General features: G+C 40.4%; 1 protein-coding gene across 1 annotated transcript in view; it reads left to right on the top strand.

Moving 5' to 3' along the window:
- The window catches only part of RPS6KA5 (ribosomal protein S6 kinase A5), a 170910-nt gene that overhangs the window by 794 nt on the left and 155288 nt on the right, over positions 1–14828 (top strand). The window lies entirely within an intron of this gene.

The raw sequence follows: 14828 nt of genomic DNA, 5'->3' as shown, positions 1-14828 counted from the left end.
GTCCTGCAGGTGGGGGCGCGCCCGGGGCAGCGCCGAAAGTTTTCCGGAGCCCGGGAATGAGCGACGGGCGCGGGGCGCTGGGGCCCGCGGAGCAGCCGACAGCTGCCTGTTGGCACTCGTCTCTGAGGATGTCTTCACGCCCCCTTCCCGCACAGGTGACACATCTGTCACTGCATCCTGTCGGGGGTGAAAGGTGCGCCCTCCTCAGAGTCGGGTGAACGACGCTTTGTTTTGAAGCGTGATGCCTTTTTTCACCCCTCTGCTTCCCTAGAGGTGGTCCCGGCGGGGGTTTGTGGAACCGTCCCCTAAGGTGCTGGGGTCCTTACGACCTAGCAGGATGGGCGTCCCTCGGGCTTTTCATGAGTCCAGTCCAGTGAGATAAAGAGGGATCACGGGCTCCAGGGACTGAATGCTTTTATTTGCAATTATCATGAAATACTATACTTGGCCTTGAATTTCTTTGAAACGTCTCTTGAGAAGACGGCTCTTTAAATTTAAAGCTCTAGGTAAAAGCGACTAACTAGCCGGCTTAAGCGCTCACGTTCTAGTGTTTGAGATCACTAGAGTTGTCACAAGCTTTCTACTTGTTAGATTACTTTATTCGTTGTGTGGGTCCAGGTTGTTCATTTTGGAAAATGCTTATTTGGACTGATCAGTCCATTTCGGGTGTATATTTGTGGAGCCCAGTCTCCTATTAGAGAGACTTTTTCATTTCAGAGCAGGTAATACATTTTCATGAGTTGTTCATTATTACGCTGAAATGTTCTTGGGAGCGTTTATGAAGGTTTTGGATTCAGCTGCTTTGGCATATTGGGATAATCTTTTATTATGTGGACACAGAGCTTATACAGCAGGTTTCAGGTGTACGCCTAGTACACCTTGTTGCTGTTTCCAACAGACTGTAAAGTTAGGTCTGCTCTCCTTCTTTTAGTTTTTGTTGTTTCTGATGAGATTGTGGGTTAGCATTCCCCTGAGTGCCAATGTGGCAGACTTAATTTAAGAGGGATGTCAAATGCATGCTCACTTATTTCAGCATGTTTAAACATTGTTTTTTGGTCCTTGTGAATTTGTTTTGTATTTTGAGCCAGTTACTCTGTAATTTTTTTGAGTTTCTAACATAGCCTGTGTAGGTTTGGCTGGTTTGATTTTTCTATCTCAAGCTAACAGACAACTGATGTTTTCAAAGGGCTGTTAAATCATTTATTCAGTAAACATTTATTCAGTATTAATTATCTGATTTGTGCCAGGCTCAGTGTCAGGTGCTTTCTGGTATGGAGATTTTGAATTTCTTTTTCTTATCTTACATAACAATTCACTGATTTATATATGTAGAATGGTGCTGTACAGCAAAAGCTACTTGAAGCCATATGCTCCTCAGCCAATGACCATGTTGCAACACACAGCTTTTTGCTAAATGACCAAGGAGCAACCTACTTGTTATTAGTAGTCAACCAACTGCTCAGTTTCTGGATTTTGCAAACACTGCTAGTTTTGTAGACAACAATGGTACTGCTTTATTTCCCCTTCTCTACTAACTGTGTGAATCGTCAGCTTCAAGTTTGCGTTTTAGAAATTTTTCTGATGGATGGTGAGATTATACTGAATTTATTAGTACTGTTAGCTGTCAAGGGAAACGAACAGTCATTTTGATTTATTACTGAACATTGGAACAACTGACCGGATATAGTGGTCAAAAACGCTGTTAAAATATAACTTGAAAGATTCACTCATCTTCAGCCAACTGCGCTCCTCTTAGCACATGATGCTATAATAGGCACCAAAGTAATTTGATCTGATGTGGTCCCTTCTCAAAATGTGGACACGCATATTGTCATATCAAGTCAGCAGTTGGTGATTTCCTCTTTGTGCCCAACACTGCATTGTGTGCCATAGGATGAATAAAAAGGCAGTAAGAGTCACATGTAAGGACATGGAAATTGTTCCAGTTGTGTAGACTGAGTAGCATGGCATACCTGGACATAGAATTGGAAGGCTTAATTCTGAGTCTCAGCTCTGCCACCCAGTAGCTCTGTAGAGTTGGGCAAGCCACTTCACTCTTGCACACTGACTTCTCTCATCTACAAAATGTGAGAATTGAATGGGTCCCTGTTGGAAAAGTGCTAAGCAGGTTGCTTGGCATGTATTAGGCACTCAGGAAATGCTGGTTGAATGTAAATCTGAAAAATCACTCCATAACAGTATCTTTTCTTAATGTATGTGAATTAATCCAGTGTAACTTAGAGAACAAATCACTCATTTGGTGCTTAGGCTGTGCCACATTGCCAGGCTGTCATCTTTTTCTGTACACGTCTTGCCTTCTGAAGTAGAGACTCCCCATGTCTCTGCTGCTGCTTGGCAGCCTGTGCATAGCTCTTCAATAACGTTCAACACAGAGTACTGTAATAATTGATTTTCTAGTCTGTGCTAGACTGTAGGGTCCTTGAGGCAGACACCATGTCCTTTGTCCATTTTCAACCCCCTTCATATGGTAGGTACTCAAATATTTGATGAATGAATTCACTGAATAGATGAAAATTCAGGACCAAGTCTAACAGTTTATTGTATTCCCAGTACCTTGGAGATGTTAGCTGGTTGATGAATTGATGACAGTGACTGTAAAAGCTAAAGAATGAAGAGTAAAGGATTGATAAGATCAGTTAAACATGCGTTCCTTGAACACTTTCTGTTTTTTAGGCTAGGTGGTTCTGATAATACCAAACATGACCAAGAAAATGTCTTGCCCTCTGATAGTAGGGGGGAGGTCAAGTAAACCAGTAATTGGGAGATATTGTCATAAGTATAATAATAGAGGATATACAGAGTATAAAGGTAGCAAAGAGGTTAGAACTTTCAGGTTTCAAATAATCTAACTCTCTGTTGAACAATAGCAACAAAAAAAGAGGAAGTATTATTGGAAGAATACTGGGTTATTTTACCTGTTCATTTATTCCATAAACATTTCGTTACCTCTTACGTACTGAGTGCTGTTTTAGATGCTGGGGTTATAAGACAGATATGGTCTTCCCACTGGAAGGACAGGGTTGCATTAGAAGTCGCTGGAACCAGAGGCTTATGTCCTCTGACCTCTCTCCATCTTGAATCTTTGTTTGTCTCTATGTGATGACTTCATTCTTCTCCACTGCTGTCCAGCTCTTTCCACATAGGAAAGAACATCATTGTGAGAGACCCCAAGTTTTGTATCTTATAGCTTCAGATACTGGAGAAACACTGCCTTTCTCTTAGCTTTGGATATAAAAGTTTCAGAAAAGAACTTTATTGGCTTAGCTTTGGTCAGGTGTCCTCTTGGATCATTCAACCAAGGCCAGGGAATGGGATCATGTTCCACTAGCATGACAGCTACTACACTAAACATGTGGATAGGGGTGAAACTAAGCTCTCAGAAGAGGAAGGATTGCTGGGAAGACATTTCCTTAGATGTCCATCAGTAGAAGAGAGCTTAACACTGAGGAAAGGGTAAAGGAAGGGATATTAGTTATCTATTGCTATGTAACAAATTACTCCAAAACCTAGTGGCTTAAAGCAACATGATTTCTGCGGGTTAGGAATTTAGGGAGTTGCTTAGTTTGATGGTTCTGACGCAGGGTCTCTTGTGAGGTTATAGTCAAGGTGTTGGCCAGGACTGCAGTCACGTAAAGACTGGTCTGGGGCTGGAGGCTCCCCTTCTGAGACGGCTCACTCACATGTTGTCAGCAGGATGCTTCAATGCCTTGCCATGTGGACTTCTCCATACGGCTGTTTGAGTGTCCTCGTGACATGACAGCTGGCTCCCCTAGAACAAGCGATTGAAGAGAAAGAAAGAGCAAGATCAAAGCTGCAGTGTCTTTTTTGTTGAACAGCTTTTTTTGAGATATAATTTACATACCATAAAATCCACTTTTTTAAAGTGTACCATTCAACGAATTTTAGTATATTTATAGAGTTATACAGCCATCACCACAGTCTAATTTTAGACATTTCCATCACCCTGAAAAGAAACATCTTACCCGTTTATATCAGTCACTTCCCATTCCCACCACCCATCCCCAGCCCTAGGCAACTGCTAATTCTGCTTTCTCTGTCTATACATTTGCCGAGGGGCATTTCTTATAACGGAATTTTACGGTATGTGGTCTTTTATGACTGGTTTCCTTCACTGAACATGGTGTTTTCAAGATTCATCATGTTGTAGCATGTATCAGCACTTATTTTTTTAACTGACAGATAGTATTCCATTGTATGGATATACCATATTTTGTTTATCCATTTATCAGTTGATTGACATTTGGGTTGTTTCCACCTTTTGGCCATTGTGAATAATGCTGCTGTGTACATTTGTGTCCAGGTTTTTGTGCGGATCTATGTTTTCATTTCTCTTGGGTAGATATTAAGAGTAAAATTACCAGATCACATGGTAAATCTGTGTTTAACTTTCTAAGTTTTCCAAAGTGGCTGCACCACTTACATCCCACCAGCAGTGTACAAGGGCTCCAAGTTTTCCACATCCTCACCAGCACTTGTTATTGTCTGTCTTTTTGCTGATAGCCATTGCAGTGAGTATAAAGTGGTATCTCACTGTGGCTTTTTTTTTGGTGAGGAAGATTGTCCCTGAGCTAACATCTGTGCCAGGCTTCCACTATTTTGTATGTGGGACACCACCACAGCATGGTTTGGTGAGTGGTGTGCAGGTCCATGCCTGGGATCTGAACCTCAGAACCATGGGCTGCTGAAGCAGAGCCTGTGAATTTAACCACTGCACCACTGGGCCAGCCCCTCTCATTGTGATTTTGATTTGTGTTTTCCTCAATGACTAATGATGTTAAGCATCTTTTCCTGTGCTTATGGGCCATTGGCATATCTTTGGACAAATGTCTATTAAGATCCTTGGTCATTTTTTAATTAGTTAATTTGTCTTTTTATTATTGAGTTGTGAGAGTTCTTTATGTATTCTAGATATAAGTCCCTTATCAGGTATATGATTTGCAAATATTTTCTCCCATAAAGTGGGTTTTCTTTTTGTTTTTTTTTGATGGTATCCTTAGAAGCACAAAAGTCTTTTATTTTAATGAAGTTTAATTTACCTATTTTTTCTTTTGTTTCTTGTGCTTTTGGTATTGTATCTAAGAAATCATTGACTAATCCAAAGCCATGAATATTTATGCCTCTGTTTTCTTCTAACAGTTTTATGGTTTTAGCTGTTATGTTGAGGATTTTGATCCATTGGTCGAAAGACTTTTTTTCCCTCATTTTATTGTCTTGTCACTCCTTTTTTTGTTTTTGATGGAGATTAGCCCTGAGCTAACATCTGCTGCCAATCCTCCTCTTTTGCCGAGGAAGACTGACCCTGAGCTAACATCCATGCCCATCTTCCCCTATTTTATATGTAGGATGCCTGCCACAGCATGGCTTGACAAGCACTGTGTAGGTCCACACCTGGGATCTGAACTGGCGAACCCCAGGCCGCTGAAGCGGAACGTGCGAACTTAACCCATGTGCCACCAGGCTGGCCCCTGTCTCGGCACTCTTGTTGAGAATCAGTTGACCATAGATGTATAGACTTATTTCTGGACCCTCAGTTCGATTCTACTGATCTTTATATTTATCCTTATTCCAGTACAACGCTGTCTTGAATACTGTAACTTTTTAGTAAGTTTTGAAATTGGGAAGTGTGAGTCCTCCAACTTTGTTCTTGTTTTTCGAGACTGTTTTGGCTGTTCTGGGTCCCTTGCATTTCCATATGAATTTTAGGGTCAGCTTGTCAATTTCTGCCAAGAAACCAGCTGGGATTCTGGTAAGGATTACGTTGAATCTGTAGATTAATTTTGGGAGTGTTGCCAACTTAGCATATTAAGTCTTCTGATCCATGAGCATGGAATGTTTTTCCATTTATTTAGATCTTCTTTCAACAACGTTTTGTAGTTTTCAGAGTATAAGTTTGTGCATCTTTTGTTAAATTTACTCCTAAGTATTTTATTCTTTTTGATGCTAGTGTAAAAGGAATTAGTTTCTTAATTTAGTTTTTGGATTGTTCATTGCAACTATATAGAGATACAATTCATTTTCATTTTTGATCTTGTATCCTGCAACCTTGCTGAACTAGTTTATCAGTTCTGTTAGTTTTTTAGTGGATATCTTAGGATTTTCTCTTTACGAGATCGTGTCATCTGCAGATGGAGATAGCAGATAGTTTTACTGCTTTTCCAGTCTGCATGGCTTTTATTTAATTTTCTTGTTTAATTGCCCTGGACAGAACCCTCAGTACAGTGTCCAATAGAGTGGTGAGAGCAGACATCCTTGTCTTGTTCCTGATCTTAGGGCGGAAACTTTAGTCTTTCACTGTTGTGTATGAGGTTAGCTATGGGTTTTTCATAGATACCCTTTATCAGATAGAGGAAGTTCCTTTCTTTTCCTAGTTTGTTCGGGTGTTTTTATCATGAAAAGGCACTAGATTTTGTCAAATGCTTTTTCTGCATCTATGGAGATCATTGTGTGGTTTTTGTTTTTGTTTTATTGATAGGGTGTGTTGCATTAATTGATTTTTGAGTGTTAAGCCAACCTTGCATTCCTGGGATAAATCCCACTTGGTCATAGAATATAATCCTTCTTATATGTCATGCCTTATTCAGGTTGCTAGTATTTTATTGAGGATTTTTGTGTGCCTATATTCATAAGAGATATTTGTCTACAGTTTTGGTTTTTTGATGATGTCTGTGTCTGGTTTCCCCAAAATATGCTTGATTGTTTTTTGCCACCAATTAAAGATTTCACCTGTTTGGTTGCTGGCATCTGTGTTTAGGATCTTCTAAGTAAAGGCTAACGGAGGTCAGGGGTGGACTGTATTTCTAGCTCTGCCCCCAACTTGCCTTGTGACCTGGGATAAGTCATTTCACCTTTCTGAGCCTAAGCTATCTCATCCATAAAGTAGAGGTGTTGGACTGAATTATATCTAAAGTACTTAACAGCATTAAGCTTATGTTCTATGGAATTTCTGTGGAAATCTTGGTATAGACACGAGTGAGGAGTGGTGATTTACTTTAAAAGATAATTCTGTTTTACCAAGGATTCATGATTGAATCCCACTGAAAAACAGCAGTTCCCTGATGCTTTTTGAATATGATTGCATTTATAATGATTTAATTTATAATTAGCTCTCTGGGAACATAATGGTTACCTGTGATAATACACTTTGAAAGATGTCAGTGACAATCTTAGTTATCTGTGAAAACAACACAACTCTCCTCTTTATATTATATGTGAGTAAATATACATCTGTGTGTGTGTGTATTTTTTATAGTACTTTTCCCTTTTTTTGACACTTTCTCACCTTGAGAAGAGTAGGCAGAACTTGTGCTCTATCTTTAGTTTTATAGGATACATTGGGAAGGTTAAAAATATAAATAGGTTATTGATAGTACCCTAACTTAATTCCCTAGAGCCTAGACCTTAAAGGGAAGTTCTTAACTTTCTACCACACACTTTAGAGATTAAGGAAATGATCTATTTGGGCAAAGGAGGTGGCATCTCAGCCCTTAAGTCAAGGGGGATTCAAGAATATTTTGTATTTATAGTCTGTAAGGGGAAAAACCTTCTCAGGTGGCGAGTCTACTGTTGTATCAGACCCAACGTTAACCTCTACTCCAAAGCAGGGAAGAATCTTGAAAACTCAGCTTCCTGGAGACATAAGTGGTTTGGTGGGCAGGATTGAATTCTTCCCATGAAAAAGAAGCTGATGCTAGGTGAAAACTCCTCTAGGGAAAATCTAACATCATAACATCATGTGTTGACTTAGCTTCACAATTAAATACACTCTTGAGAGGTGTCAATCTCAAAATGCAGTGGGAGGGAGGGGGTGCCCCAGTTATCTCCTTTGAGCTTCCTTAATGATTTACAGATCCCTCTATGCACCTCAAAGGGATGAGCACTCCTACATTCCTCTTGTTTGTCAGGGAAGATGAATAGGGTCTAAAATAGAATCTTGCCCTCCTTATGTTTGTCTCTAGCAATACCCCTCTGGGTTCCGCTATAGCTGTTCCTCCAAAAATCCAGTGAGTTCTGTGGACTTTATACCTTCCTAAAGTTGTAAGTGAGCTGGCTTTGTCACTTTTTTTTTTTTAAATATTCAGTAGGCATCCTCCCCTGAGACTACGGGGAGGATAGGGAGGTAAAGTTCCCGATTTTTAGTGCAGGACTTGGTGTTACAGTTATTTTATTTTACACTCAAGTTTTTGTGTAGGTGTGCTTTTTTATATAATCAGTGTATTCCTGACAAAAAATTCTGTAAATCTTTTTGTATGTCACATTATTGGGAATATAGAAGGTGTACTTGGTACTTAAAAGAATTCTATGATTAACTTTTGAATTAAAAAACCTTTTTTGATTAAGTTCTCCATTTGTGCACTGAGTGTTGTTATGTAGAGTTGGCGTTAACACTGATATTTTCTGACACCGTTCTCAACAATTTCAGTAGCCGCAAACAGGTAAACGATAGAGTCTTGTGTGGTAGGCTGAATAAAGATCTCCTCTTCCCCAAGATGTCTGTGTTCTAACCCTGAGACCTGTGAATGTTTCCTTACGTGGCAAAGAGACCTTGCAGATGTGATTAAGGATCTTAAGGGGTGGGGGGCAGTATCCTGGATTATCCAGGTGGGCCCAGTGTAATCACAGGCTCCTAATGAGGAGGAGGCAGGAAGGTTAGCGTGAGAGAAGGTGATGTGAGGATGGAAAGAGAGAGAGACAAGGAGATGTGACAATGGATTGGGGTGATGCCATTGCTGGAAGGGGGCCATGAGCCAAGGAATGCAGACAGCCTCTAGAAGCTGAGGAACAGATATTCTCCTAGACTGTCCAAAAGGAGCACAGCTCTGCTGTCACCTTGATTTTAGTTCTGTAAGACCCAGTTTCAGACTTCTGATCTCTAGAACTGTAAGAAGACAAATTTGTATTGTTAATAAACCGTGAAGTTTATGTTAATATTTTACAGCAGCGATAGGAAACTAATACATCTTGCTTAAGATTGGATGAGCCAAGAGATAATTTTACCCCAAGCCCGGGTAACTGAGTATGATAACAATGTGAAGCAGTCAGTTATTTAAGCAACTATTTTAGTGGAAAATGGTAACAAGTGCCATTCTTAGTAGAAGTAGAATGGTAATCCTCTCTAAGGAATCCCCAAGAAGACATTCCTTTCTGATCTCACTGTCAAGCCTCTCGGAGCTGCTTTAGCCCAGCTGTTCTGGTTCTCACAGGAATGCTGTGAAGTGGGTCCCTGAGCAGACCTCTTTGATCACGTCGGTGGCTAGAAAGCTTCATATCTCAAGCCTATGCCACATAAAATTGTGGTCTGGCATGCATCTTGAGCCTCTTCCTGGTATCATTTTCTGTCCCTAATCTTTCTTTTTCTTCTTTTCTTATGCTTTAGTTAATCCAAGTCATTTGCCTTAAATCTTTTCTGAACCAAGGCAGGAATTAGGTAACTATATGATAAGTACATTTACTTACAAACACATAGATACAAACCACAAATAATATGGACAATATGGGAAAATATTTGACTTTCTAGCCAGTGTTTTGCTTCTTAAATAAAATCTTTGTCATACGGTGTTAATGCTATTTTTATTTTTCTCCTAAAAAGAAAAAAAGTGAAGTGTCTGATTAATTAATAGCACTTTTGATTGTTAAAAAAACACAGTAAGAAATCAATAAAATAGAGGCATACTTTTTAAAACAAATTCTACTGGCGAAAAGGTACAGATCGTACACTGGGCTGTTTTTGTATCGGGCAATTTTCTACATTAGTGGACTATCCCATTGTTAACTGGAAAATTCAGTCAGCTGAAGCACTCTCTCCTCAAACCACATCCATACTGGACTGGAACTATGTGTTTTTCCTAAAGGAAAAACTTTAAAATATGTAATAAGGATAATGTTGCACTTCATATCTAAATATGATGCTGCCTTAAGAGGGCGTGAGCGCTGAATCTTAGTACTAGATTTGCAATAATCCTTTCCCATGAACTTGCCCCTGGTTTTCCTTTATGCTGTCATTTGTTTGTAAGGAAATATCATAATTAGGACTATAATAGGACAAATCTAATGGAGCACACCCAAATCAAACTCATAACCCTGACCTACTTTTGCCATGTGTAAGTTGGGCAAAACAAGCACATTTTTATTCATCCATTTAGGATATGTTGAATTCCTACTGTGTGTCTCACACCATACCAGATGCTGGGTTTTAACAGGGAACAAATTAGACGTGGCTTCTGCCTTCATTGAACTACACCTGAGAGAAAGACCTTAAATACATAATCATGCAACTAACTACATGATTGTGATTGTGATAAACTCTGTGAAGAAGTGCAGAGTTCTGTGACGGAGTCTAGCAGGGTGACCTGGCATCACGTGAGGGTGAGGGAAGGCTTCTGTGAAGTAGTAATGTTCGAGCGCAGGCCCTGGCTGCCATGGGTGACAGCAGGGGACAAAGCATTTCTGCCAAAAGAAGCAGCACAGATGTGCTGAAGTGGGAAATGGCTTCTCACCCTGGGGTTACTGGAATAAAGGCTTGTGTGGCTCGAGCATCGTATCCAAGCAGGAGAGTCACAGGAAATGGGGCTGACAAGGGAGCCAGGGCCATTTCGTTCAGGCTTTTGTAGGTCATGGTAAGGAACTGTCCTAAGTGCAGTGTGAAGCCGCAGAAGGGTTTTTCAGAAATTTGTTTTGCATTGTGAAACCTGACTCCCATTGCTGGGAGGAACGATTGCATGAAGGCAGACTAGTTAGGAGGCTATTACAGACGTTCAGATGGAATGTACGAGTTTGGGTTAGGTAACAATTAGAGATTACGAATTGTGAATCTATTTGAGATGTGTTTACAAGATAGAATCAATAGAACTTGGTGTGGTATTGATATGGGGGTTTCTGGCTGGAACAAACATGTTTGAAGGTGCTGTTTGTTCAAATGGTGCATTAATTTTCTGTGGCTGCCTAACAAATTACCACAAATTTAGCAGCTTGTAATAGCAGCCATTTATCAGCTCCCGGTTTGGTAGGTTAAACGGCCCCACAGCATGGCTGAAGTCAAGGTGGTAACCACACTGCGTTCTTGTCCGGAGGCTCAGGGTAAAAATTCACTTCCAAGCTCGTTCTTGTAGTTGGCGGATTTCTTCTGGCTGTTCCTGTAGCTGTTGACCTGAGGTCCAGGGTCCTTGCTGGCTGTCAGTCAGGGGCCTCTGTCAGCTTGTGGAGGCCATCTGTATTCATTCTCATTGGGCCCCTCCATCTTCAGCCCAGCAAAGGTGTGTCAAATGCTTCCCATGCTTTGACTCTCTGCCTTCTAGATCTTCCTTTCTGATCTCTAGGCCTCAGGTGATTAGGTCAGGCCTACCTAGATGATCTTCCCATCATAAGGTCAACTGATTTGGGGGCTTAATTACATCTGCAAAATCCCTTTATCGCAAGTGTGATATCTCCTCATATTTACTCACTCAAGGGGAGGAGATCATGCAAAGGGTCACCTTAGAGTTCTCCCTTAGAATTCACAGGTGGTGAACAAGGGTGATGTGTATTGGGTGGGTTAGAAAAGATAGAATCCAGTTTTATACAGATCAGAGTAAGTTTGAGATGCCTTTGACATGTTCTAATGGACATATATGGTACTAGTAATCGTGGATAATGAAAACTTGCTGAGTGTTACATAGTAGGTGCTTTCCTCAACTTATTTAATCCACACAATAACCCTATGAAGTGAGTACTGTTATCATTCCAATTTTACAGTTGGGGAAACTGAGTCTTAGAGAGCTGACCAACTTGCTCAGGGTTACCCAGAAAGTAAGTAGAAGAACTAGTTTTGAAACCCAAGCAGTCTGGCCTCAAGGCCCATCTAAACCACTGTGCTTTAATTCATCAGTGGGATGTGGTCTGGAGCTCAGAAAAGATGTCTGAGCTGCAGGTAAAAATCCTAGCATCACTGGCATTTAGATTGCATTTAAAGTCCAGGTGTAGATGAGATCATCTTAGGGGAGACTGTAGAATGGAGAGTGGAAGAGGACTCAGAACTGAGCCCTAAAAAGCTCCAAAACTTGGAGGATGGATAGAAAAGGAGTTGCTAAGAAAGGATACAGAGGAGGAGCAACTCAAGAAAAACCAGGAGAAAACCTAGGAATGTTGTGATGTTATGAAGCCCCGGAGAAGAGGTGCTTCAAGGGGTATGTGTCAGGTCTGGCTGATTAGCTAATGCCCTTATCAAGAACAATTTTGGGGGAAGAAGCCAGACTGGAATGGGTTGAGGAGTGGATGCAAGTGAAAACAACTTTTGTGAATGTTGGTTCTGGAGGGGATTAAAGAGAGAGACGTAGAGAGGAATGTGGGGTTCAAGGGTATTATTTTTTGTTGTTTTAAGATAAGTGATGCTAGAACATGCTTAAATACCACTAGTCTGAATCCATTACAGAGAGAGAGAGATCGAAACAACACAAACAAAAGGGGATAGCTGAAGGCATCAGGGTCCCTGAGAAGCGGGACTGGGGATGAGGGGGGAGATTGGCCTCTGATGAGAGAAGGCCCGCTGCTTCTGTTGTAACAGGATGGAAGAGGGAGAGGATACAGGTGCATTTGTAGAATTGGAGGCAGGAAGATATGGGAGTTTTAAGCTCATGGATTTTTTCTCTCTTCTATGAATTATAAAGAAAAGGCAATTCGTTATTCAAGAAGAGAAAAATAGCTTCATTGTTTTAAAAAGTTGTTATTCTGGTCTTTAAAAAATTCTTAGATATAGAAAAACACAAAAAGTTAATACAAAATTTACATGCTATAAGATGAAAGTTTATAGAATGTTGTAGAACAACTTACAAAAAGAGGCTTTCAGCCACGGCCATTGAAATGCTTCTGTCCTTTGCACAGAGGTCAGTTCCCTGAACACATTCTCTGGATCATGCCAAAATTCTTAGTAAGCATAATGTTCCTTTTCTTCTTTTTGAAGTGTTTTATATTTAGTTCAGTTCTTCTAAGTTAAATTTATTTGGTACATGTATTGGAAAAAGAGGCTGTTTGTTACTGCTTTATAAGCATTTGTTTTCTTATTGACTCAGTTTTCATGTTGGCTCCATCATGTAATTCCAAAATCAGTTGGATAAGCAAACATTGCTGTTTTGTACACCGAAAGTACAGTGGGTCTTCAAGGTAAGTGACCTCAGCAATAAGAGAAAAGTGGGCAGCATTATTTGAAAGTACACAGATATTAAATATAACTTTGTTCTGCCTCCAGCAGAATGCTGTCCAGAGACATGGTTTGAGGCCCAACCACAAATCTAAACAGCTTCAGAATAGCTTACCACCTGGCAGTTAAAAGGAACCTAATGTGCTAGCTAGTTAGCTTATTTTCCAGCTCTCATATATTCCCCAGAATTGGGCTAATTGGACCTTGCAGACAGGGGTTAAAGGTTTTAGATTTCAGAGTATGTATGTGCTGTCAGTACCATGCTGGACACCCCCTAAATTCGAGCTTATTTGATAAATTATTTTATAAATAGCTTACTTCCCTGACAAAAAGAAAAAAACACCTAAAATAGCAGAGTAAGACTTTTTTCTCACTGCATACAATTGTCACCTTTTGACTGAAACTAAATTAGTCCAGGAAGCTTGTGTTTTTGTAATGTTGAGTAAGAAAAGACAGGGTTTCATAAGAAAAGTTATTTTACAACTTTATTAGGTTGGACCTAGTAAATTCGATGCTACTGCATATTTCCTGGTTGTTAAAAAAAATCCGAGCATATTAAATAAAGATGATTGAGTCAGATCGTGCTCTTAGACCTCTTTTTGAAATCTCCCGCTTCCTCAGAGAACTTACTCCCTTTTTCTCCCTTTTCCCTGATCCTCAAACTCTCCTTACCACATCTTGTTTAAAAAAAAAAAAATCCTCTGTGGCCTTCTAGTTTTTTATTATTCCGTTTTCCACTGGGTTTTGAAAGAGCAGTTTCTACTTGCTGTTTCTACTTCTTCATCTCCCGTTCACTCTTTGATGTGCGGTAACATCAGGCTCGCGTTTCAGTCGCTCCACTGAAACGGTTCTCTCTAAAGTTGCTGATGTCTCCTTGTTTTCCTTATCTGGTGGCAATGTCTCCCTTCAATCTTACTTAACTTCTTTAGAGCGGTTGGTGCTCGAGTGTTAGACCTGTCCTCTCTTTACTCAGTGACGCTCTGCTCTTCCTCCTTGTTCTCCTCTGTCACTGACTGCCCCATCTCCGTCTTTCACTGGCCTCTATCCCTCTGCTTGTTTCCTAAATATTGGTAATGCATTGTCAGCTCTCTTGTAACTGTACACACTCTTCCTGGGAAATCAGATATTATCAGGACTTGAATTACCATCCAAGCGTCTACTTTCAGCTTAAATCTCCTTCTTGAGTTTCTTTTCAGTGACTTCCACCTGCCTCCTGAACAGAGAGCATTTGGATAGACCATAGGTACCTTGTACTCTCAAGTTGAGTAATGCTTCTCCTACTTTCTGTATTTTATTTAGTGTCTTTGCCATTCTCAATCCTGCCAGGACCCTAACTAGAAACATCCTGGGCCCTTCATTTTCTACTTTGCGTTCTCTCTGGCCACCAATTCAATCTCCTGGTTGTGCCAATTATAACTCTGAAATACCTCCTTTATCTGTTTCTTGCTCACCATTGCCACTACCACAGCCTTAGTGCAGTGTCCAGCCTAATGATAATAGCTGTCATTGATTGAGCTTTGTATGTTAGGTACTCTGCCAAGCATTTTGCATGTCTCATTTAACTCTCACAACACCTGTGTGATTGTTATCATATCTGACACTTCTGTTGCACAAGCTC

This window comes from Equus quagga, chromosome 20, assembly GCF_021613505.1.
Source record: "Equus quagga isolate Etosha38 chromosome 20, UCLA_HA_Equagga_1.0, whole genome shotgun sequence".
NCBI lineage: Eukaryota > Metazoa > Chordata > Mammalia > Perissodactyla > Equidae > Equus > Equus quagga.
Note: the sequence above shows the minus strand (reverse complement) of the source record. Positions and strands in the feature narration are given on the sequence as shown.